Source organism: Pteropus medius, unplaced genomic scaffold (genome assembly GCF_902729225.1).
Source record: "Pteropus medius unplaced genomic scaffold, Ma_sr-lr_union100, whole genome shotgun sequence".
NCBI lineage: Eukaryota > Metazoa > Chordata > Mammalia > Chiroptera > Pteropodidae > Pteropus > Pteropus medius.
In genome coordinates, this window is record NW_024347788.1 from 3,370,324 (window position 1) to 3,394,979 (window position 24,656).

The 24,656-nt window shown below is 31.1% G+C and overlaps 1 pseudogene; it reads right to left on the reverse strand.

Moving 5' to 3' along the window:
• Nucleotides 1-18,283: 18,283 nt before the first annotated feature.
• On the reverse strand, nt 18,284-18,402 carry LOC120614559 (uncharacterized; annotated as a pseudogene).
• Between the last annotated feature and the right edge of the window lie 6,254 nt (nt 18,403-24,656).

A 24,656-nucleotide genomic window follows, 5' to 3' on the forward strand; every position in this document is an offset into this window, starting at 1 on the left:
TGTAGCGTTTCAATGCAAGTTGGATATGATGATAAATCTTAAGGAGTCAAGGTCAGTGACAAAATTTGACAGAAATCACCTATGAAAGGTATATAATAAGTCAAGATGACTAAGGCATGATATCTACAAAACACAGTCATTTAGGGCTAATATTAAGAAAGAATATCTAATAGTGGAAGTGGAGAATATAGATTTGAAATATAGGAGGAGAACCAGGAAAAACTAATCTTTCACAAGTCATAGAGGTAGAAAGGGATTTCAGGGAAAAACAAACAAACAAACAAACAAACAAACAAAAAACCGTAGCAGTTATCACATAAAGATGTAGAAACTAAGAAAAAAAAACATTAAACGGATATAGCATACAGACAATTATTGCATTTCTTGAAGCCTTATTTTAGTTAAATGATCTGATTTTAGTGAGCCAAAAATGGGGACTAAAAGTTTTTGAAGAAATAATGGTCAAAATATTCTCAGTTTTTTTGAAATCATTAACATAAAGACTGAAGAAGTTTTACAAAATACAATCAGGATAAATACAAATAAAACCATATCTAGATATAATTATCATCAAATTTTGGAAAACAAAATAGAAAAAAATTTTGAATGAAGGCAGAGAGGAAAACAAGACATGTTATACATAAGAGAGTAATAATATGAAAGATGACTGACTTCTCAACAAAACAATGGAGAAAAGGAAATGGAATAACAACCTTAAGATTCTTAGAGACAATTGGCAACTCTTCAACGAAGTGGGGTAGCTAGCTAGTTAGTTGAAAGTCGACAGAAACTAAAAGAGCTAGGTGGATCTCGAAAAATAGCTTAAAATGAGGTGGTTTTTTTTTTTTGTATATAGTTTTTTATAAAAATATGTTGTAATAACATCTTTGAGTATTAAAATCTAATGCTAACTCTTCACACTTAATTATGATGAGTTGATAGAGAATGAAGAGATTTCATAAAAAGTGACAGGTTTCAGTGAGTTTCAAAGGGTGAAAGTCAGGTTTAAATGTTTAAGAGTGTAACAGACCCCTTTCCAACCTAGGCTGACAAAACGGCTCCTGCAAAGAAGGAGGCAAGAAGGACCCTGCCCACCAACGAGGTGGTGACCAGAGAATATACCATCATGCCACCATTCATAAGCACATACATGGAGTAGGCTTCAAGAAGCTCGGCCCTTGGAAACTCAAAGAGACCTGGAAAAGGATGTGGGGGCATCAGATGTACACACTGGCACCAGGCTCAAGAAAGCTGTTTGGGCCAAGGGAATAAGGGATGTCTCCTATTGTATCTGTGTGTGGTTGTCTAGAAAAGAAGATGAAGATTCACCAGACAAGGTCGACATGTTCTTACTTATGTATGTCACCATTTAAAAAAATCCATAGACATAATCGTGGATGAAAACTAACCACTGATTGTCAATAAAGTCATAAAACTGTCCCCTTCCTCCTCCAAAAAAGGAATATAGGAGAGAGTATTAATCGTATAAGCAAGATCTCACGAAGCATAAAGGGAAGTCTGAGAAGGAAGGAAAGCCCTTGAAAACAGGGTTGGGAATGAATTTGCGTCACTACAATATGGAAATAATTTCAGGTAAAGAAAAATAATCAAAGGAATATACATACTGATTGTTTAAAAGGAAAATAAGGAAATATGATGTACATTTGCTCTCATAAGCTTGTGAGAGAATTATTTCTAGCTGGAGGTATGTTAAATTATTTAGTTAAGTCATTTTAACATTTAGTTCTGAGATATGTAGTGTGCAGACTTTCAATTAATATTGTTTACGATCTTGAAATTTTCTTATTAGGACTTTTCAGTCATATAGTCAGCATAGCTCAAGGAGTTTTTATTCACGTTTGCTGATTTCATTATATTTAATGAAAATCCACTTGTTATTTTAATGTGCAAAGATAGCAATACCTCCTTATAACTTCGGTTTAAGGTTAGATCTGAACTAAACTGGTCATAGATTTTCTTTTTAAGGAAAAACTAGCAAGATCGATGCTTCTTTTCTTATAAATCTGTGTTTTGCCAAATGCTGTCATTTATCAATCTCACCCAAGTGATGAAACAGTTTAGAATTTTTATAAATTACAGTGAACATGCCATTTTTCAGTTTATACTTTAAATTTTGACTAATTTGGTAGAAACAAAGCTTTACTGAGGCACTGTTATGTATGTAACAATAAGTGAAGGGCTTTGGGGAATGATGAAAAACATATACCCTCTAGGAGCTTAATGCTTTATTAGATATGCGTGGCCCACACACGAATCAGTTTAAAAACAATATATTGAATTATCAAGAGTTAGTCATGTGCTACAGATTATATATCACTTTTAAAAAATAGTAAAAACTGAATCAGATCATCGAAGTGAATATTTTGGGAAGGAAAATTTGGGAATTTTTTTTTACTATGTATATTTATAACTCTTGAAAATCAGAACCTCTTCTTCATGAGGAATGTCTTGTGTTCACGAGTTCCAATAGCATTTTTTAGCTATTAACACAAGCTTAATCAGCAAATAAGATGAATAAATTTTTTTAATAGTGCCAATGAAAAGACTCAAGTTTATACATCAGCTCAATTTTATATTAGTTTTTTGAATTTTGACGGTTTCATTTTGTATAGACGTAGGATAGTCACTAACTACTGATACTATATTAAATATGAGGATTAAATTACATGATTGTTATTAAAGGTATGTTAAAATGAATACATTGCTGAGAGTATGTAGCTGTGATTCTCATCTCCAGAGCCTGATGGGCAGCAGTATTTCCCATCATTATTTGGATTATATAGGTTTGTACTGTTTAATTACTGTGGGGAGAAAAGTACAAAGCTGCTGGGAACCGTTCTACTGCAAAGTCTAAGAACTGTTGCCTTTTTATTTGGTTTTATTCATGAACACCTGTTGTTAATATATGTTACCTGCACTGTTGCTGCTAAAAATATGGAATGCCATATGCGAAATATATAGGAAGGAGTAAAAGACTGGAGACTAAATGGGAACAATAAAATGGTGGTATTATTTCTGAAGTTTTTTCTAATTTTCCAGCTTAGGAGGGAAAAGGATATTCAATTTTGATAATTCACAGCAAAACACGGTGTGTCCCCAAATTGTAGTGTTAACAAATGTAGGGGCAATAGAAATGATTACACTTCTGAGTTAACTTATACCTGTATAAATTGATATTTAAAGTCAGACACCAATAAAATTTACTTCTTAAATGTCTGGTATTTTACAACTGTTTTTTTTTTATTGTTGTTTTTGCTTTACCTTTAGTTTTGATGTGTAACTTCCAGTAAGTTCGCGGTAGACTTTTACCAAAAAAGTGAAGAATTTCCTCATATTCTAAGTCAAAATTCACAATTTGATGCCCTTATTAAATGTTCTATTACCTCATCATATAAGTCTAGTCTGCTACTTTGAGTTCAGTAAGCCTACTGGACATATAGGCTGACTGTTATTCAGCTAATGACAGCTCTCAGATTCTGCAGAAATCTGCTTTGCAATGACCCACCTACCTGTATTATATACCTTCCCTTGGTGGTGGAGAAACCTGTAAGTCCACATTTTCTCTTCCAAAGGTATATACTTTTCTCTGAAGTTTTATTTTCTTTACCAGGGTCATATAATAGATGGAAAAAGAAAAAAAGTCTCTTTTTTTTGGTATTCACGACCTCAGAGACTACATAGCCTGATCACATTTGGGTGGATGCTAGAGATCTTATCCTCCCAGCAATATGCTATCTGAGTTTATCTTAGAAGAGCAATTAAAACCTTAGGCAAAGCATTTGACTCTGTTATCTTTGTAAATATGGGAACAAGCTCAAGTACTCTCCTAAGTCCTATTTCCATTGCGTAACCTTGTGCAATAACCTTATGGCATATTTAACCTTAGCAATTCCTTCAACTGCTGCCATTACTTTCACTGGATTCAATAGCTAGTCATCTCCATATTCTAACCTTTCCTGATTTTGCACATCTTAATAATTAGACGCTCATAGCATTTTATATGAAAGTCATCTAATGCTTCCTATTCGTATTAAATTCTATTCATCAATAGGACAACCTAAGTTGCACGTGAATTCCTAAACTAAAACTACTCAAATAGTCTCCTCTTATTCTTCCTTTGTTCTTTCACTCTGACGTGTTACAGAAACATCTTCCTTTCTTAAAAAAAAGACTATGGTTTGTGTACATGTAAAATTCAAACTTATTTCACAGTATTACATTTAACTACTTTTTTAAAGCCATAATATGTTATATGATTTTGTTTACATTTGTGAACTTATGTGACTATTAGATATTCTTATATGTAATTAAAATATTCTGGTTTTTAGATTTTGTGTTTCAAAAATCAGGAGTCATGCCTATAATAGTTATTTTCAATAGAACAAAAGGCAGTTGTATGCACAAAAAATAGTATTTAAATATAAAAATCAGATTTTGTCTATATTTTATCTTTTATATATCCTGACAAAGTATGTAATTGAATTTATGTTTTTATATAAAGAACTGATTAAGTAAGTATAGAGGAAACTAATAAAACACGTTGAAGTATGATTTCTGCATCTTAGTTACTGGGCTATTATTTTGTGTCAACTTTTATACCCTCTGTAATTAAGAGTGGATTGTTTTCAACTAAGAGGAAAACAGTTACTCATGGTTGGGTTCAGTACCTTTATAGCACTCTGGTTGTAGTTTTCAGAAAAGGGACATAATTGGCTGGAAGAGAAAGAAATACAGGTCGTTAAATCATGGCAATCTTTTGCAGTCCATGTTGTTTTCTTGTGCCAATATCATCATGCCATAGGAAAGACTAATAAAAGTGTATCCCAATGATTTGAGTGTGGTAACTAACTTTACTACAAGAAATAAAAGTAAATAAAAAAGTTAAGGAACACATCTTATCTCAATAATTGACAGTATATTTGATAAATCTAGCAGAGAGAAAACCTGTAAAGTTAGTGAAGTTTGGCTTGGGGGCTTCCCATAACCTCCATTCTCCCCAGTGGTCCATTGACATCTTGAGGTCCTTGCGTGCAGGCCCTGTTCTCCCAGTATTTACATCCCTATTCTATTTCAAATGGGAGTTTTTTCAGGGATGGTGGTAACTGGTAGACCAGAGTTTTAACTTGATGTAGACTCTGGAATGGTCTGGGGAATACTAGGAGTCACAGGACAATACATTCAGGGTTTACGTCAAGTCAAAAGATAAACCTGCAAAACCCTAGATCCCTACCCCCCTGATTCTAATAAAATAGATCTCTCTGTCCCCGTCTCTCCCTTCTCTCTCTCTCCTCACCACCCAAGGTCTCTCTCACTGTGTGGCCCCAGGCATCTAATGCACCCTTCAGGATTTGTGAGTAATAAATTTTGTCTTTGTGAACTTCCCTGACTATTATTGCTGTGGCAGTCATAATAAGAATGACAAGGACTAGTCCAGCCACAGCACTGGTTCTGGCTGGGAAGTCTGTGGGGCTCCCATAAGTTGTGCAGGTCTAAGTGAGGCCCCAGACATTCTTAGACGGTAACATCACTATCGATATGCTGAGATAGATACAAAACAATGTTTTTTCATTAAAAATATGAAATTTATATTAATATGTAATTGATTTATTATTGCTTTTTAAAAATTAATACATATTTTTAAATTTATCAGTTTGAATTTCCAACACTAAATATAGATGGCTATAACCCATATAAGCATAAGCCCCTTGGGGTCCTTAATAAATTTCACAAATGCAAAAGGGGTCCTAAGACCCCAAATTTGAGATTCAGTGTTCAAGTCAATCTGAAACACTGAATGGTGACAAATGAGATATTAAGTGAATATTTCAGGTAATAAATTTGTATTTTTGCAGAAACTTCTGGGAATATTGATGCTATACCCCAAAGTAAAAAACTTGAGTATAATTTTTTAAATTGTAGCAAAAAAAAAAAAAAGAAGAAGAAGATTTTATTGTGAGAGTAAAGGAGGAAAGTGGTTAGGGCATATCATTCCCATTCTATAGAGGGATCTATTTACTTGTTGCAGAGCTGGGAGTGCTGGATTTTCAAATTCTGACTGCAGCTTCCTGACTCTACTATGGTATGGGTTTTGCACTTTAAAAGTAGAGCAGGTAGCAGATGGAACCCCATGTGTCTAAAACCATTTTATGAACTTGTGAATGTTTTTTTCTGTTCCTAAATGATCACTATAATTACATGTGCTATTTCGGTTAGTTCTATGGAGGAAAAAAATTTCCAAGTTACATCAAAAAAGCTTGTTCTAATTTTTATTTAGTTATTAAAACATGATGACACTACTGAAGATACTTGAATACTTAAATTTTATTAGGCAATTACTTTTTTTTATGTCTGAACATTTCTTCTGTTGAACTTAATGTATCAGATGAACTGTAAAAAACATAAATATCCAGTTTAATGATATAGAGTCTTTGCTAAAAATCATACTGACTGTTCCTTGAAAGCTTGATGAAAATGGCCTTTGAACTGCCCAGATGGAAAAATCTAAATACAATGTAAACAAGAAGAAAAGAACGTTAGATGGAAATGCTAAGAAGATATTTGTTGCATGGTCTGTTTATAGAAATAATGTAAATGTTGAAATTTTTAGTTTAAAAATGGCTAGCTCATTTTCTGCTCAATATTTTTATTTATTTTAGTATATTTTGCAAATAATGCACATAAATTGCCACTGTATTTTGTTTAAAGAAGATTAAGATAGTTTTAAATTTATATAAATTTACTATCTTAATCTTCTTTATTTAATATATGTATTATATTTATACTTTATATCCATAGAGAATCATGAGAAAAATTAAAATGATGTATTCTCAATTCTTTAAAGGAGTAAAGATAGTATTTTAGGCCGGTTTTTCCAAATTTTTGTTCAGATAAAGAGTAGTCCTATAGAATTTCATAAAAATTTGGGTAAAAAAAAATTAATGAAATAAGCTTGTTGAATATTGCATACTTATTCTCTCCTGGAGATTTATAATGCACATTAGCTTTTTAAACACTCAGAACTGTTCCAATAAAGAGACGTGTGCTGTCTCTCTCTTTCTCTCTCTCACTTGCTCTATTTTTGCTCTGTGTGTGTGTGTGTGTGTGTGTGTGTGTGTGTGTGTAATTTGATCTTAGAAACCCTTGTTTTGGAACATCAATTAATAATTATAGATTTGAACATCTAAGAAAACCACACTAGTAATTCTCTAAGATTATTTTAGTTGCTTTTATTTTAGCTAAAACTTGAATACTTCATTTCTAAATTTCTTCTTCCCTGAAATTATAAAAGAAAAAAAATTATCTTGTTTAAACAACACAAAATAAGTTGATTCTATAAGAGTGTTTTGTGAATAACATTTATCTAGGCAAATGTAAAATATATCAGACATTAGAAATGTAATACTCAAGCTATAACACTAACCCTTATCACTTTTAATTCCTTCCACTTGCCTTATGCTCCAATAGATTTAGATGTAGAATGCATTTACACTCACGGTCTACATATAGATGCCTTTTTAAAACCTAAAATTATTACTTGCTCTAAAGTTATTATCTGTTTTGATATACTATCTCAATTATATCTTAAAGAATGTTTTATTGAATAGATTTAAAACTTTCTAAACGGTATATGTGTATTTGTGGGTAATTAGTGAAAGAAACTGAGATAAGACTGCTTTTATTAAGAGTACTATTCTCCCACTCAATGCTTTTGTGATAAGTTCATCTGATAGCCGCCTTGTCCATAAAGTCAGAGGAGGCTAGTAAATCATTCACTCTATCTGCCGGTAATTAAAGATATTTTTTGAAAAGACAAACATAAAAAATACAAAATTAAATACTTACATCCTCTCTACTTGGGATTCTCAAAGTTAAAATTTGAGAGAAATCTTGCTTTATTTAATGCATTTGCATGCAATAGATGTCTACTGTGGGTGCAGTGAGCATACTTAATTTAATTATTAGCTTATGTAATTGTTTTTCAAATTTGTTAGAATTTTTAAATACTGTTATCCAATATCATAGTCCTATAACAACATATGGCTATTAAACAATAGACTAGACTAAATTGAGATGTGTTGTAAGTGTGAAATACACATTAAATTTGGAAGGCAGTATGAAAAAAACTCATAAAATATCTCATTGATATTTTTATTCTTTATATTTTGATTTAATGTTTTGAATATATTAAATAAAACATAGTATTGAGTTAGTTTCACCTGTTTGATTTTACTTATTAAATGCCATTACTAAACATTTAATGTGGTTTTCATTATATTTCAATTGGATAATCATGCTCTATTAGATGATTGTGAAGTCTGTGAATTAGAAAAGCTTTGTACCTTTTCCAATTTTTATGTCTTTTATTCATTTATATATATTAAACACACACACACACACACACATATATATATATATACTCTCCTTATCAGACTTCTTAGAGCCAAAGTAAAAGCTGAATAGAAATGGTACGAGAGCAAAGAGGCTTGCTTTTTTTTTCTCATCTCAAGAAAAAAGCTTCTGATATTTCACTGCTGTATTAGGAGACTCCAGAGAACTACCTGGAGAAGTATACCTTTGCAACTGACTCACATGAATATGGCAACAGCAGGTTTGAAATCCTTAGGGCAAGTCAGCAGGATGGATATTCAAGTGAGAGTTGATGCTGTGAGTCTTGAGTCCAAAATTCACAGGGCAGGCCAGAGAGGCTGCAAACCAAGACAGCATTTCTATGGTTCTGCCTCGAAGCCAAATTCTTTCTTCAAGAAACCTTAGTCCTTGCTTGGAAGGCCTTCAACTAATTATTTGAGGCCCATTCACATTGGAGAGTAATATGTTCTACTCATAGTCTACTCATTTAAATGTTAATCACATCTAAAAATTACATTCACACTAACATCTAGAGCGGTGTTTGATCCGATAACTAGGTACCACATCTTAACCCACTAGGATAGATTTAATCAAGAAAATGAAAAATAAGATTATTGGCAATAAAGTATAGAAATAGAAATCTTTGTGCTTTGTTGGTAGGAGTATATAATAGCATAGAAACTGTGGAAAGCACTTTGGTGACTTCTCAAAAATTTAAACGTGGAATTATCATATAACTCAGCAATTCTACTCCTGTACATATACCCAAGAGCAATGAAATCATTATGCCTGCACAGAAACTGTACATAAAATGTTTATAGCATCATTATTTATAATAGCCAAAAGGTAGAAGCAACCTAAATATCCTTCAATGGATGAATAAATAAAATGTCATATATTATATGTAATATATTATAGAAATGTTTATATATTTATATTATATTTATATTACTTATAGTATATAAAATATTATATACAATATATAATAAATAATATTTAGTTTTAAAAAGGAACATAGTACTGATACATGTTACAACTTGGATGAACCTTGCAAACTAGCTTTGTGTGAGAGAGAAGCCAGACACAAAAGGTTGCATATTGTATGATTTCTTTTATATTAAATGTCCAAAATAAGCAAACACATAGATATGGAAAGCAGATCAGAGGTAACCAGAGTATGGGGAGTAGGAATAAGGATGATTATCTAAAGAGTATGTGGTGTTTTTATGGAGTGATAAAAACTTTTGAAACTAGAGAGAATTGGTGGTTGCACAACATTGAGAATACACTAAATACCAATTAATTACATGCTTTAAAATTATTAATTGTAAAGTAAGTGCGAATTGCCTCAACTTTAAGAAATCATGCATAATTATTATATTTCTGTCAAAAAGATAAATAACTAAAACCTGCTTAAATATATGAGTTTATTATATGTGTTCCAATCCAGAGTGTAATATTTATATTTTACTATTTATATAATATTTTACATATATTTTATATATAATATATAATATTATATATAATATTTATATAATATTTTTCAGAATTGAAGTATCTTGAATTTTATTCATCAATAATATAATATTAGGTACCTAAGTCTTTCAATCATGAAACCATTATTTTATTAACCTATAAAGAGGGGGACTACCTTCACTAAACTGATTATACTACATAAGTAAAATATTAAAATAGTATTACTTATAAGTAAAATGCTATTCTTTGCTTTGCAAAATTTCATACAGTGGTTTAATATATTTTGTGTGATATGAATCTTACTCAAGCTTAATGAAGTTAGTCATTAAAATAATAACAGGTTTTATACATAACAAAATGAATGTAGTAGAGTGAGAAAAAAATACCTAGAGTTGGATTTATTTACTGCATATTTTAGTATAAATTATAATAAATTCTAGAAAATATTACTGTTATTGCTGTTCTATAAAGCTCAATAAACTAGAGATAAAAGATATATATTATATGGTTATTGTATCATTTTTACAAGATTCTTTTCTAATTCATTATTTAAAGATTTGGAAACAAATGATACACTACTAAAATTGCTTCCCTCTTCTCATCATAAAAGAACACACTAAAATTAATTAGTATTACTTTATAATTTAGTTGTGATGTGCATTTCAACTTAACTGATATTTATTTTTTGTTTCTGAATCATACATGGTTATTGGGGAAAATAGGTTAAGAAATTTAGCATATTCTGTGTTTTAAGCACTGAATACTATTGCCTCAGTTATGATTTTATCTATAGTATTTTCCATGTTATTCTTAATAGGGTTGTTGTGCATACTGTGAACTCATCTGTTTTAGAACATATTTCTGGCAGGACTGGCTTGAAAGCAGAGTTAATTTTACTCTATCAGTAAAATTTTACTTTTTAATGGCAAGGCATAGAAACTTTTAAGAAGTAAAATAATTTATTGTCTTGTACAACCAGAAAGTCCAGGGTTGTTTTGGCTTCAGGAACAATTGGGTTCAGGGACTGAGAAAATTTCATTGGGAATCAATATTTCTACATCTTATGTCTCTGTTTACCTGTCTTTGGCCTGATTCCCAGGCAGACTCTTTGTAAATGTTCTTATTAAATACAGCCACCGGCAGCTTCAGAATTCCATTTTGGCACAATGGTAACTTCATTAGAAAAAGTAAAACTTCTTTTCAAATATTTCAAGTAATTTAAGGTTCTCCTTGGCTTGGTTGAGTCACAATTATTCCTGAATTGATCACTGTTGACAATTCCTTGATGCTCTGAAGAGTCAGGCCCGTGTCATATGCTCTAGGAATTTGGGTGTGAGTACCCATAAACTGAGAATGAAGAAGGAGCATTTGCCAGAGCAATATCATAGAAACATCACCAGAAGAAAGGTGGATAAATGTGAGATGGCCTAAAAACATTCGTGTCCACATAATTTAATGCTAACAAGAGTTACAATCTTTATGTGGCTGAAAAACTGCCTTTGTAATGTACATTAGCCATTAGACTCTGGTGACATTATACATTAACTTGTACACATACGTATTGAAAGGTAAGTTTTATAAACAATGTGTTTTTCTACAGAAATAAATCTCAGGTTCAATGTGAGCTATGTTTACATCTTAGAAAAGAGGCTCTGTGTGTAGCTGGACTCAGTAAACTTAATTATCTCAATGATGCAAATAGAATAGAGGCTGCACATTTTAAAAATTTGTATAATAGTTTGATTTCTATAATAGTTGGAAGTAAAAATCAGATAACAGCCACTCTAGGGTCAATAGTCCATCAAATAATAAGAAAGTCTGAATATTGCAAATGAACATCCAGTAGCATATTTTTAAAGAAGTCGAGATATTACCCATTACAATCACAAGTTATGGCTAGTATAACCTTAAAAAGGCAGGGAGAAAGGTGCTCACATTCTTAAATATAAAACAGCATTACAATCTAAAATACACTCTTATTAATCAATTTTCAATGATATGCTTATATCCTAATTTTAAAATAATTTTCTATTATTTTACAAATAAATGTTGATGCCCAATCTCAGCTTCAGGAGAGATTTGCCAATAAAATTAAGTAGTTCATTTTTTAATCATCATGTACTAGCTATTTTAGCATTAAATAAAAATGTAAACCTGAGTAAAATACAGTAAATTCAATTTCCAAATGTCTCACAGTCCATTAATATTTATCAAGACAAAAGAGTATTCAAAGCTCTGTTATGATTTAAAATCTATAATAATAAGTATATTATAAAGTATTGAGGGAACACATATGAGATAATAAATTATTCTGCATTTGGGTGGGTAGAGGAAACTATGAACAGGTAATATTTAAACAATATTTTGGGGAATAGAAATGAAAATATGTCAAATGAAGAAAGGGAGAGAATATTACATAATAGAGAAATATCGTCAAAGGTTACATGGAGGTACATAGGGATAAGGTGTTTCAATAGACGGGTTTATGTAGTGTCTGTGGTATAGGAAGGAGTCACAAAATTTCTGGGAAAGAAAGTGGTGCTGATATTAATATATAATTACCTTAAAAGCTTGGATTTTATTCTATAGACCCTCAATCCTCAAACAGTTTGGCTCCAGGAACTCTTTACTTCTTATGAGAATTAATGGCTCCAAAAAGCTTTAGTCTAGTTGGATAATTTAGGTGAATAGTCTCCATAGTAGAAATTAAAACTGTGAAAATGTTAAAATACTTATTTAATATCACGTAACTGAGTCTTGCAGATCTTCCATGTATTGATATTTCAATTTAGAGAAAAAAGTTATGTTTGTTAATATTATTACCAATCTTTTCTGTAAAACCTTTAAGTATTTAGAAGCTGTGACAGATACATTTTTCCACAACTCTAATTTTCACCTAAAAGCATGCATTTTAACATTGGTATCAGACACTGTCGTTTGTTTTCTTGGAGTGACTGACTATCTTTATTCATTTTTATGAAAACATTTGCCAAATCCCCATGTCCGCATAGTTTAGTTGTCTGTTGTCCTTTTAAATAAAAATGGTGTTCAATGAAAATGCAAGTAGTTCAGCTCAGCCTGCAAACAATCACTTGTGTCTTCCTCAGGAAAACTGTTGTGTGGTTGCAGCAGAAATTCATGTTTATTTTCATTTTTTTTCACACAGCGTAATGAAAAAAGATAATATTCAGAGTTAACATTTAATACTATTAATGTTATGTACTGCTTTATCAAGGGCATTTTTAATTGAATCTATACAGCAGTCACTTTAAAAAATAAATCAAAGCATATGGCAATGAAAAAATATAATGGTTTCTAGAACATTTTAGTGCCATTGTCTTGATTCATGTCAAGGTGCATGTTGTTTTGCCTAACGTTATTTTTGTACTAGTAGTGCAAATGTCAACACATTGACAAGGGATTATAACTTTTATTATTATTTTGAAGATATTTTTGACCTCACAGATGCCCTGAAAGTGTCTTGAGGATCTCTAGTGTCTTTGGAACATACTTTGAGAACTACAGTCATAGGTAATGAGGAAAAAGGAAAATAAAGAAAAATTTGATATTTAAAAATTTCAAATATCTGCAAGGAATGGTGTGTGTGTGTGTGTGTGTGTGTGTGTGTGTGTGTGTTAAATTTTTCCTGAATATGATAATTTTACCATATTCGTGTTCTAGGAATTTGGCTGATTTTACATAAAGAATGGAGAGGATTGGAAAAAGGCAAGTTCCAGAGCCTTCAGTTAAATGGATGTCATTCAATAGTTCAGATAAGAAGCAACAGGAGGCTGAAATGGGTTATAGTGGTGATGGAAAAAGCAAGGAATGTGATTATGTTAGAAGTTAATAAAGATATAATTGATTTAATGCAGGGATTATGCCAAACGCAGTGCTCATTAATACTTCAGATATCATATTTGGTTGATCAAGTTAATAATGAAGCTATTACTTGAGATGGAGCTGACCAACCAAATACGTATTTGGTTGAGGTTAAGACAATATATTAGCATGCATTTTATGTACTTTTTAAAATATGTTAATGTTATGGTACTTATAAAAATAAATATAAACATATAACGAGATATTAATAAGTAGTAAGAAGTATGCTTGGGAAAGCAAAGGGTGCTATTGAAAATAACTCACATCAGTGATACAAAAGAAGTCATGGGAAACTATGAGAATTCTCCTCTAGTACCTGGAAACATCTGTGTTCCTTTGTACCCAACACAGGGCATGATATAGAGTAGGTGTTTAAAAACGGATGGATGAATCAATCACTGAATCATTGAAAATCATCAAGGGACAAAGCCATGAACAAAAGTCCTGAGAAGATAACATTTTCAGAGGTTGCAGGGCAAGAATGTAATGATAGATAGCAATAGTACCAACTCAGGGGTTGACCGAGTAGTATAAAAATAGACTCTTAAAAACTAGATTCTAAGAAATGACTTAATCATTTAATAAATAATAGAGGCAGCATTACAAATGAATGACAAATAGATACTTTATATGCTAATTTTAGGAAAATTTAGTAGAATTTAAAATAATTTTATCATACAGAATATAAAAAGCAAAAAGCAAAGTAAAACATTAATATTAACAATAATCTACTAAGAAACTAGTAGAAAACATTTACCTATAATTAAATGTGGGGTTTCTAAGCATGAAACCAATGGAAAAAGCAGATAAGAAAATGATGATAAATGTTACAAAATTAAAATTAAAATATGCAAATGATAGCAACAAAGATAAAGATAAAATAGCCATTTTCTTAATTTATAAGCAAGATATAATATTATGCATGTATTTATAAATTTTATCTTTACCTTCTTCTACCTTTAGGCTCAGCACTCTGTAGTGAGTGACAGAACACATAAGGATGTGCTACAAGAAAAAAATACTTTTCCTAGTTGCCACAATGGAAAGAAAAGTACCATTTATTGTATAGTTAATCAAAGTCATATTCCGTACTATACTCTTTATATTCATTTTGCTCATTCAATATTGCTTTGTGGAAAAAGAAAAACATAAAGAGATAATTTGCTAGAAAGATTTGAAGTCAAATTCTTGTTAATAAACATATTTGAATGAAAGGTCAGGGAAAAAACTTTTTTCCTCTCTAGTTGAAAAATGTTGAAAATAGTACTCAGTGTAAATGGGATGAAAAAATACTTCAATTCACTGCTCTTATGAGGGTAAATTAGTATATTGTTAAAATTTTAAGTTATTTCTGCTTATTCTAGATAATGAATATTTGTACCTTTGTATTTATTATAAAATATAAATGACTGACCTGAGACATAGCAGAAGAATAGATGAAATTAGTATTTAGGAAAAAAAATGGAAAATAAATGTTCAAAAGTCCACGCAGTCAATTAACACTGTCACATGCTATGTGTATTGTGGAGAGGGCCAGGAGTCAAGCACAGAGTATATGGCTATGAGAAACATTTTCAGAGCAATTTCCAGATTGCCAACTGTCTCCATTTTATATGCAATCGAATAGTGTGTGTGTGTGTGTGTGTGTGTGTGTGTGTGTGTGTGTGTGTGTGTAAGAAAGGTGAGTGGGTAAAGAGATATTGAGAAAGAATTAACACAAGCTATAAACAATAAACATCTTCCTCACTTAGGTAACTTTCCTGATGGTCTCTTTCTATAGGAAATTGGAGAACATTTCTCTGTACTATTCAAGTTGATGCTTAATGCTTAACTATCTCCCTGCCCATGACTTTTCTCTTTCAGTAGCTGGCCGTATTAATTTCCCTCCTAAGTGGTTTTTATTTTTATATAAAAATATTTGTGCTTATTTTTACATTATATTTGTGCTTATTTTTACATCGGTGTTAATAATTGAACACAATATTATTTCTGAGAATGTGTTTGTTAAAATAATGGGCATCATATACCTAATGACTAATAATTGAAGAGATGATAAATATTTGTCCAATAGACATAAAAATGTCAAATTTGAGTACCTCGAATGATGTTCTTGTAATGTGAACCAGATACCTATATCTGGTAACGTTAAATTTTCAAACTCTCCCTATTCTTCCTCATCTTTCCTCTCCTATTTTTATTTTCCTCCCTACCTACCTTTACAATGTGAAAGTCACAAGCCTAACATATTTGTTAGTAGTCAGGACATTCACAAAGAAGCAATTCTACAAAAGGATAATAAAATAACTACAGTTCTAGTAATTCATCAAGTAAGATAAAAATGTTTTCTACAGGTAATTAAGAACGATCAGCTGGATTCTTCCATCTGTTCTGAGAGCATGAATTCCCTGCTCTCCAAGAAATGGTTGTTTTGCTTTTACTCCTTAAGGAGGCTGCATTTTATTCAATGAAAGGCAACTTTAACAGTGTAATTTGGGAAGCTTTGATAAGTTTCATAGATTCATCTTCAGTCACTCTTATTCTCTGTTCATAAGCAATTAAATGCCTACTTATATTGACAATTATTTTGGGTAATGAATGTACATATAATAACAGTTTGTCAGCAAAGGGATATATGTCCACTTTTCTCTTTTTTAACATCATAAAACTATTCCAAACCATTATCTTATTTCTCCTAACTGAAATACCCAATTTTTTTCCTGCAACCTTATATGTAAATGATAACATAGGAGAAAATCTATGTCAATATAGGTGTTTTAATGAGTCTTTAGATAAACACCAAAAGCACAATCCATGACAAGTATTGACAAGTTTGACTTCATTAATCGTGACAAATATACTATCCTAATGTAACACATTAATAGTAAGGGAAATTGCGTGTGAGACAAATAGGAATTCTCTATTATATTTGCAATTTTTTTCTGTAAATCTAAAACTGTTCTAAAGTAAAACATTTATTTTTCAAAAGTCAGAGCAATGTTTTACAATGTAAAAAGTTTGCTATCATTCTTTTTGGAAAGCCTTCTTGGCACTATGTTTAAAATTGAAAGTCCAGTAATATGATTTGCATGATCCTATAATATGGCTAGAAACACTCCGATTGATATAGTCCTGCTCTCTCCAGCCTCTTGTTGAACCACTCACTACCTTACTGGTAAACATGATCCTGCTTCCCTGTTCTTCAGTCCCTTACTTTCTAGCCGAGTTATTCACTCATCGGGTTATAAGTGGAAGTGTTATATGCCATTTCTAGGCCTAGCCAATAATGCTTCCTAATGCTTCCTCATTCCACGTCTATCTCTGAATGAAATGAAAATGGTAATGACAATGTAGCAAACCATCAGTTGAAGATGGTAGAGTTTTCATTAGCCTAAGTCCCTGAATAACTATGTAAAATAGAGCCTTGATTGACCTGCAATGTTACATGAACAAGAAATTAATTTCTTATACTCGTAAGTCAGCAAATATTGGGATTTTATTTGTTACTGTAGCTTAGCTTTCCAGAACTGACACAAAGTAGTAATGAAGATTAAATGATATAATAGATATAAAGTTCATGGAACAAAGACCGGCACATAGTAAGCACTATATAATTCATAGCTCTATTGTTATTGTGTTTTTTTAAAAGGGTACTTATTTTATCTAGTATAGTTATCTGTATTGTATGTGCATTTATCGTCTAAGTCTAAAGGTTAAAACCTGATATATTTTAAAGACTCGGCTGCAGGATCTGTATGATGTAGCCTCTAATTTCTACAATAATTATTCTTTATACCTGTTACTTAGAAAGACTCTTAACTCATGAGCAGAACTACGATAGCTTCTCCTGATGTTCTCAAAGTTGGAACATGTCTCCAATTAAATATTATTTTCAACAATTATTTCCTTGAACATGATCCACTCATTTATACATAGTTTCAAAACATACTACTAATTATGAACATTTTGTATGATTTCAAGGTATTTTTCTTTTATACTTGTGGACTCTATAAAGTTTTTAGAGCAGAATGGAACATTGTATTTGTTCAGGAATCAAGTTTTCCAAATTTATGAAAAGAATACATTTATTTTAAATCTTTATTTTATTTTTTAAACCCAACAATCATTTATTCCTCCTACTGTTAACAGGATAGGGTGGAGTTAAAGATGAAGTGGTCTATCTATGAGTTGACATAAAATATGAGGCTTAGGAAATGTCTCCACAGAATTAGGAAATAGCATATATCTACAGTATTTCTAGAGTAGAAAACGATTCATTATGTTGTCAGTTACTGCTCATGCCAATATGGACTGTCGAAGTCCTTCCCTAAACATCTGTCAGTTGTCATGTGTACAAACTCATAGAGAAGCAACAGAGGAAAAGCTGCTGTTGGCATCACAGTCAGTAGCAAATCATTGCATCTTCAAGAATTATTATTTTATGTATTTATTTATTGATTTTTAGGTGAGGCAACCCTTGGTTGACTTCACAGATTGCAAGGACCTTGTCAGTTTATAATCCCTTATTTTTTGTTTTTTATGCCTACAGCACCTGGTCTTCCTAGGTGGTCTCCCATCCAAGTACTAACCAGGCCCGCCCCTGCTTAGCTTCCGAGATCAGACAGGATAGGGCTTGTTCAGGGTGGCATGGCTGTAGACTTCAAGAATTATTAGACTTTTCTTTAGACTGTCTCCAGGTGTAAGAGGGCCAATAAAACATCACTAATTGAGCAATATGAACATTTACCTCAGGTTTTCTATTTGCATTACCTACGGAAATAGTTTTCAAAGAAATATAATAGAATGTAAATAGAATTATTTCTTTAATAATGAGATTTAAGTCCCATATTGTTAACCAAATCTAATAGAAGTTTTAAATACTAACAATGAGACAATGATATATTTTTGATGCTAGTAAGAACCTAAAAAGTTATAATTTTTAAAATAATTTTGCCATAGTTCTACTTTTTACTTAGTTTTATTGTAAATATTCAAGTTAAAAATTTATTTCTAAAGTATGCTCTTTAAATCAACCACTTAACTTTATTATTCTGGATGGATAAAAATGAGGAAAATTAGGACTATATTAACATTGTTTAATAAGGAAATATATCACTAATAACATAATTATTTTTGTTTAAATTTTTAAATTTTATTTTTCATAATTTTTTATTTTTTATTTTTGCTTTCACTTTACATATTATATTATACTTATAGTTACATTGTCAGTAAATGAAACTACAGTTAACTCATGTGATTATGAAAAAAATATGTGGGTTGTCACTAAAAAGTCAATGAAGTTTGCTAATCCACAAATCGTTTCCACATTTTAGATTCGAAAAATTACTATAGCGTGCAAAGTAAAATTAGTAGACACAAATGAAAATTAGAAACAAAACAATAAAAATGAGAAATTTAGAAAATAGAAATCGGGAATCAGAGTGGTGGTATCATGAGAAGTAAACAAAGTAGGAATAATGACACAAACTTTGTAGGGTTGTCATCAGTCTCTGAAAATCACTTACAGCATCATCATTATTATCACTATCAGCAATACTAGCACCACAGCCACCACAGCCACCACAGCCACCACCAACATCATCAACAACACTAGTCATTATGTAAAGGACAGATAATATTTTAAATAGAAATGTTATGTGAACTTTAGGAAAGCGATATTTGAAATAATTTTCAAATTATTAATGAGAAGCCCTTACTTTGAGTAAATATTTTCCAAAATTTGAATTTAATTAACTTTCTTGTTAACTGAGGTATGAGAATAAACCCAAGAATATGAACTTGGTTTTGAGATGAAAGAATATATTAATCATTAGAATCTTTATTATTCATGACATTGAGAATACATAAAGGAAAGTGATTGTGCCAAGAGAAAAGTGATTTAAGAGAGGTAGCTGCATTCATGCAAAGGATGGCATTTTTGAGTTGGATAAAAGGAAAGACAGTACAGAATTCCTGCTATTTTAGAGTGTAACAGAGTTAAAATTTATTTGCCTTTTTTGACTTTACTCTTAGCTATACAGTTCTGCCATATATATAATATGTATTCTTATAGTGATCTATTATGATATGGTGTTATCACTTGAGGGTAGGCACAAATTCTTCAAGATGGATTATTAAAGCCAGTTGAACCTATTCATAAAATATGTTTTATACACATAAAATACTAAAGGCTTTTCCTTTTTTGGCAACCTTTGTGGGCCTGGTGAAGCCTGACACACTGCCTGTGGAAACTGTAAAATAAAGAAGCCATTAATGGATGTGAGGGATGGGTTCCTTGGTTCACATAACCCAGAGAATATTATATTTTATGACTCATTAAAAATATAAAAGCAGGAAGAAATATGCATTCGAATGTGCATAATCTTTTCTATTATGGAATCATTAAATATTACTCTATTTTTATGAACTGTCAAAGAACACTTCTAAGGTGAATTGTATCTTTAACGGTGTTATTTACTTGATTATTAGACCTGTGGGTAAGATGTAGAACTACATCTTTAGTGGGTAAGCTGTGAGTTTGAAGGTGGTAGACTCAAACTGCTTTATTAAAGGAGATGCAGGTAGACAGTTTCTGCTCTGCGTAGAGTCAGACAGCCTTTTGAGAAGAATTCTTGAAGAATTTGATGGATTTTAGATTTTTTTTTACATAGTATTCATGAATTTGACTACCTGTGTTAAAAATGACCATATATCCTAAACCAATAATCTTGAACAAAAGCTTTTACTTTTAAGGAATGAGTGATAAAGGAATATAATTTTTCGACCAGTTTTTAATCTACTTTTTGCTTAGTTAATTAAAAATAACTTTTTCATGAATGCCAATGTCCATGAAAACTCTGAACTTAACTAGGTCTTCTTAAGATTATCAATGTTCTTTAGATATTCCAGAAACTTAAGAACAATCACATTTCGTAAAGTTGATTTCTAAAAAGAGAGCAAACAAGGAGAATTGGTAATATTATTTTAGCACCGATAAATTATTACTTCACCTGTAGTGAGATAATTAGATGATTTAAACTGTTGAATTTTAAGTTGGAAGTTACTAATGTTATCTTGTGAAAATTTAAGTGCAAATTTTTTGCTAGTTGAATTTTGATGAGAATAGATTCATAAGTGATAATTAACCTTCTCCACATGAGTGGATTTGACTTGTGGCTACTGAGAGTTATTGCAAGCATATGGGTAAATAGTAGCAAGTTGTGAACACAGAAATGTGTGTGTGTGTATGTGTGTGTGTGTGTGTGTGTATTTTTTTTTTTTTGATAGAAGCAGATGTCTAAAAGAAAATAAAATAACAAATGGCTTGGTTTTAAGAGATTCAAGGAAGTAATGATTTATCTAAGCACGCAGTTATTAAACAAACAAACAAACAAAAAACCCATCCCACTAGAAAAAAACAAACAAACAGATGTTAAGAAACAAGACAGATACTACGCTTTAAATAATCTTTAAATAGCTATTCAAATTTTGGTAGTCTTGATTTTGTAGTGTTGTTTGCTTTTATTATATTACATTTGCCAAGGAATTGGAAGACATATGTATTATTTTTATTAAATAATAAATATGATTTATTCAAAAAAGGAAAGGTAAGGTTTCTCTATATCTGTTATGCCAAAATATTTATTGCATATTTAATAAAAAAAATAGAGAATTTCTATGTTGTTTTAATTTCTAAATCTATGCCTTGGTTTTAAGATGGTATAAAGTAAAGTAGAATACTTGTTAAATTACAATAATGTCATAATAAAAACTTTAAAAGAATTTATTTGTATATTTAAGCTTATTAATAATAGTTCTCTAACAGTAGTTAAGGCTTATAGAAAGATATTATGTTCCACCATGTAAATTTGACCTCTTAAAAAAAGTAGAAGGTATATTTAGAATTTCTAAAATAAATATATTATAGAAAACTGATAGGAAGAGATTCAGGATAAGTGAAAGAATATAAGGCTGTAAGGCTTGTATATAAAACAACAGTCTAAATTTTAAATAATTCCAAATGACTTTAGTCACAATGGACATATGGAAATCAATAATGCAATATATTTAATTGATAGAATAAAAAACAAAAAACACATGATTATCACAAGCAATGCAGAAAATGCATTTAACAAAATTCTACAACTTTTCATGATTTAAAAAAAATAATAATAATACACAACAGACTAGGAATAGAAGAAAATTACCTCAATGAAATAAAGACCATATATAAAAAGGCCACAGCTGACATGTGCGACTTCAACTGAAACTCTTTTTGCTAAGATCAGGAGCAAAGCAAGAATACCCACTCTCACCACTTCTATTCACCATAATACTGGAAGTTTTAGCCAGAACAATTTGGCAAGAAAACTAATAAGCATTCATATTGGAAAGAAAATGGTAAAATGAGTTCACAGATGACATGATCTTTTATGTAGAAAGCCTAAAAGATTCTACAATAAACCTATTAGAACTGATAAACTAATTCAGCAAATTTGTAAGATACAAAATTGACACATACACACACCAGTTGCATTTCTGTATATTTACAATGAATAATCTGAAAAGAAAATTAATTTTCAAAATTTCCATTCACAATCACATAATAGAGAATAAAATACTTAGGAATAAACTTAACCAAGAAAGTGAAAGATTTGTATACTGAAAACTACAAAACACTTCTGAAAGAAATTAAGACATAAGTAAATTTAAGATATTTCATATTCATGGATTGCAAGACAGTATTCTTAAAATGTTCACACTGTCCAACACAATCTAGATTCACTACACTCTCTATCAAAATCTTAATGACACTGTTTGAAAAAATAGAAAAAGAACCAACCTAAAATCCATATGGAATCACAGGGACCCTGGATAGCCAAAATAATCTTGAGAGAGGAGAACAAAGCTGAAAGACTTGAACTTTCTTATTTCAAAATATATTACAAAGCTATAGAAATCAAAACAGTTTGAAACTGGCATAAAGACAAATGACAAATATATAGACAGAATAGAGAACTCAGAAGTATACTTTCACATATATGGTCAAATTCTTTTCATCAGGGTGCCAAGAAAACATAAGGAAATGACCGTCTCTTCAACCCTTTTTATTGGGAAAACTAAATATCAACATGGAAAAGAATACTGTTGGATCTTACTTTATACCATATAAAGATATTAGCTCAAAATGGATTAAAGACTTAACCACAAAGTATGAAACTATAAAACTCTTAGATAAAACATAGGCGGAAATCTTCATGATATTGAATCTGGCATTGATTTCTTAGATGACACCTAAATCATAGAAAACAGAGGCCAAAGTACAAACCTGGGACTCATTATGGACTGAGCATTGGTGTCCCCCAAAACTCATGTATTGAAATATTAACCCCTAGTCTGATCTTATTAGTACACTGGACATTTGAAAGTCATTAGGTCATGAGGGTAGAACTCTCATGAAAGGGATTAGTACTCTTATGAAGGGAACCTCAGAGAGCTCCCATGCTCTCTGTCCACCAAATGAGCATGAGCATACAAGAGAAATCAGCAGTCTGCAGTCCAGAAGAAGGCCTTCACCAGAATGAGATGATGCTTGCACCTTGATCATGAACTTCCAGTCTCCCAAACTGTGAGAATAAATTTCTGTTGCGTATAAGCCACCCCATCTTTGGTATTCTGTTACAACAACCCAGATTGACTAAAGCTGGATTACATCAAACTTAAAAACTTCTGTGACAAAGCAAACAATCAGCAGAGTGAGGAGGAGACCTGCAGAATGGAAGAAAGTTTTTGCAAAGCTTCTCTGATAAAGGATAAATTCAAATTTGATGAAGGATGACTATGTCAAGTATATAAAATATCCCTACAACTCAACAACAGAAATAAAATGACCCTATTAAAAAATGGTCAAAGCATTTGAACAGACATTTCTCCAAAGAAGATATAAAAATGGCCAGCAAGCACAGAAAGAGATGTCCAACATCACTGATGATGAGGGAAATGCAAATCAAATGACAATGAGATAGTTATTACACCTTTTAGAATTGCTACAATAGAAACGATGGTAAATAACAAGTGTTGGTGAGTATGCAGGGAAATTGTAACCCTGTGCACTATTTGTGGAAATGTAAAATGGAGCAGCTGCTATGAAAAACAATATGGAGTTTTTTCAAAAAATTAAACAGAGAACTACCATGTGATCCACTTCTAGGTACATATCCAAAAGAACTGAAAACAAGATCTTGAAGAGATATTTGCTCACCCATGTTCATTTCAATGCAACAGTATTCACAATAGCCGAAAGGCGGAAGGAATTTAAACGTCCATTGGCAGATGTATGGATAAAGAAATGTGGTATTTACATACAATACAATATTATTCAGGTTTTAAAAAGAAGGACATTCTATCATGGATGCAACACGGATGAACCTTGAGAACATTAAGCTAAATGAAGCAAGCCAGTCACAGACAAATACTGCATGATTGCACTTATTTGAGTGATCTAAAGTAGATAAACACAAGAATGTTGCTTGTCAGGGAGTGCAGGGAGGGGAACAAAGGAAGTTTAATGGGAAGAGTTTATTTTATAAGATAAAAAGAACTAGAGATCAACAACAATGAGCATAAAATTTACACTACTGTGCTGTACACTTAAAATGGATGAGATGGTAAATTTTATGTATTTTTTTGGTCACAATTTAAAAAAGAAGTTATGGTGAGCATGCTGTGGTATCTCTTTGACAATAGCAGAAACAGAACCTCTCCTTTTAGCTTCTTATTTGATTTTAAAATAATAATGGTGAAAATAATACTAAAACAAAAATATTTATTGAAAGAGTCCATTTGTAGGATATAGGTTAACTGAAATCAAAAGGTTTTTATTGTGAAAATTAATATATTTTAAGAATACAGTT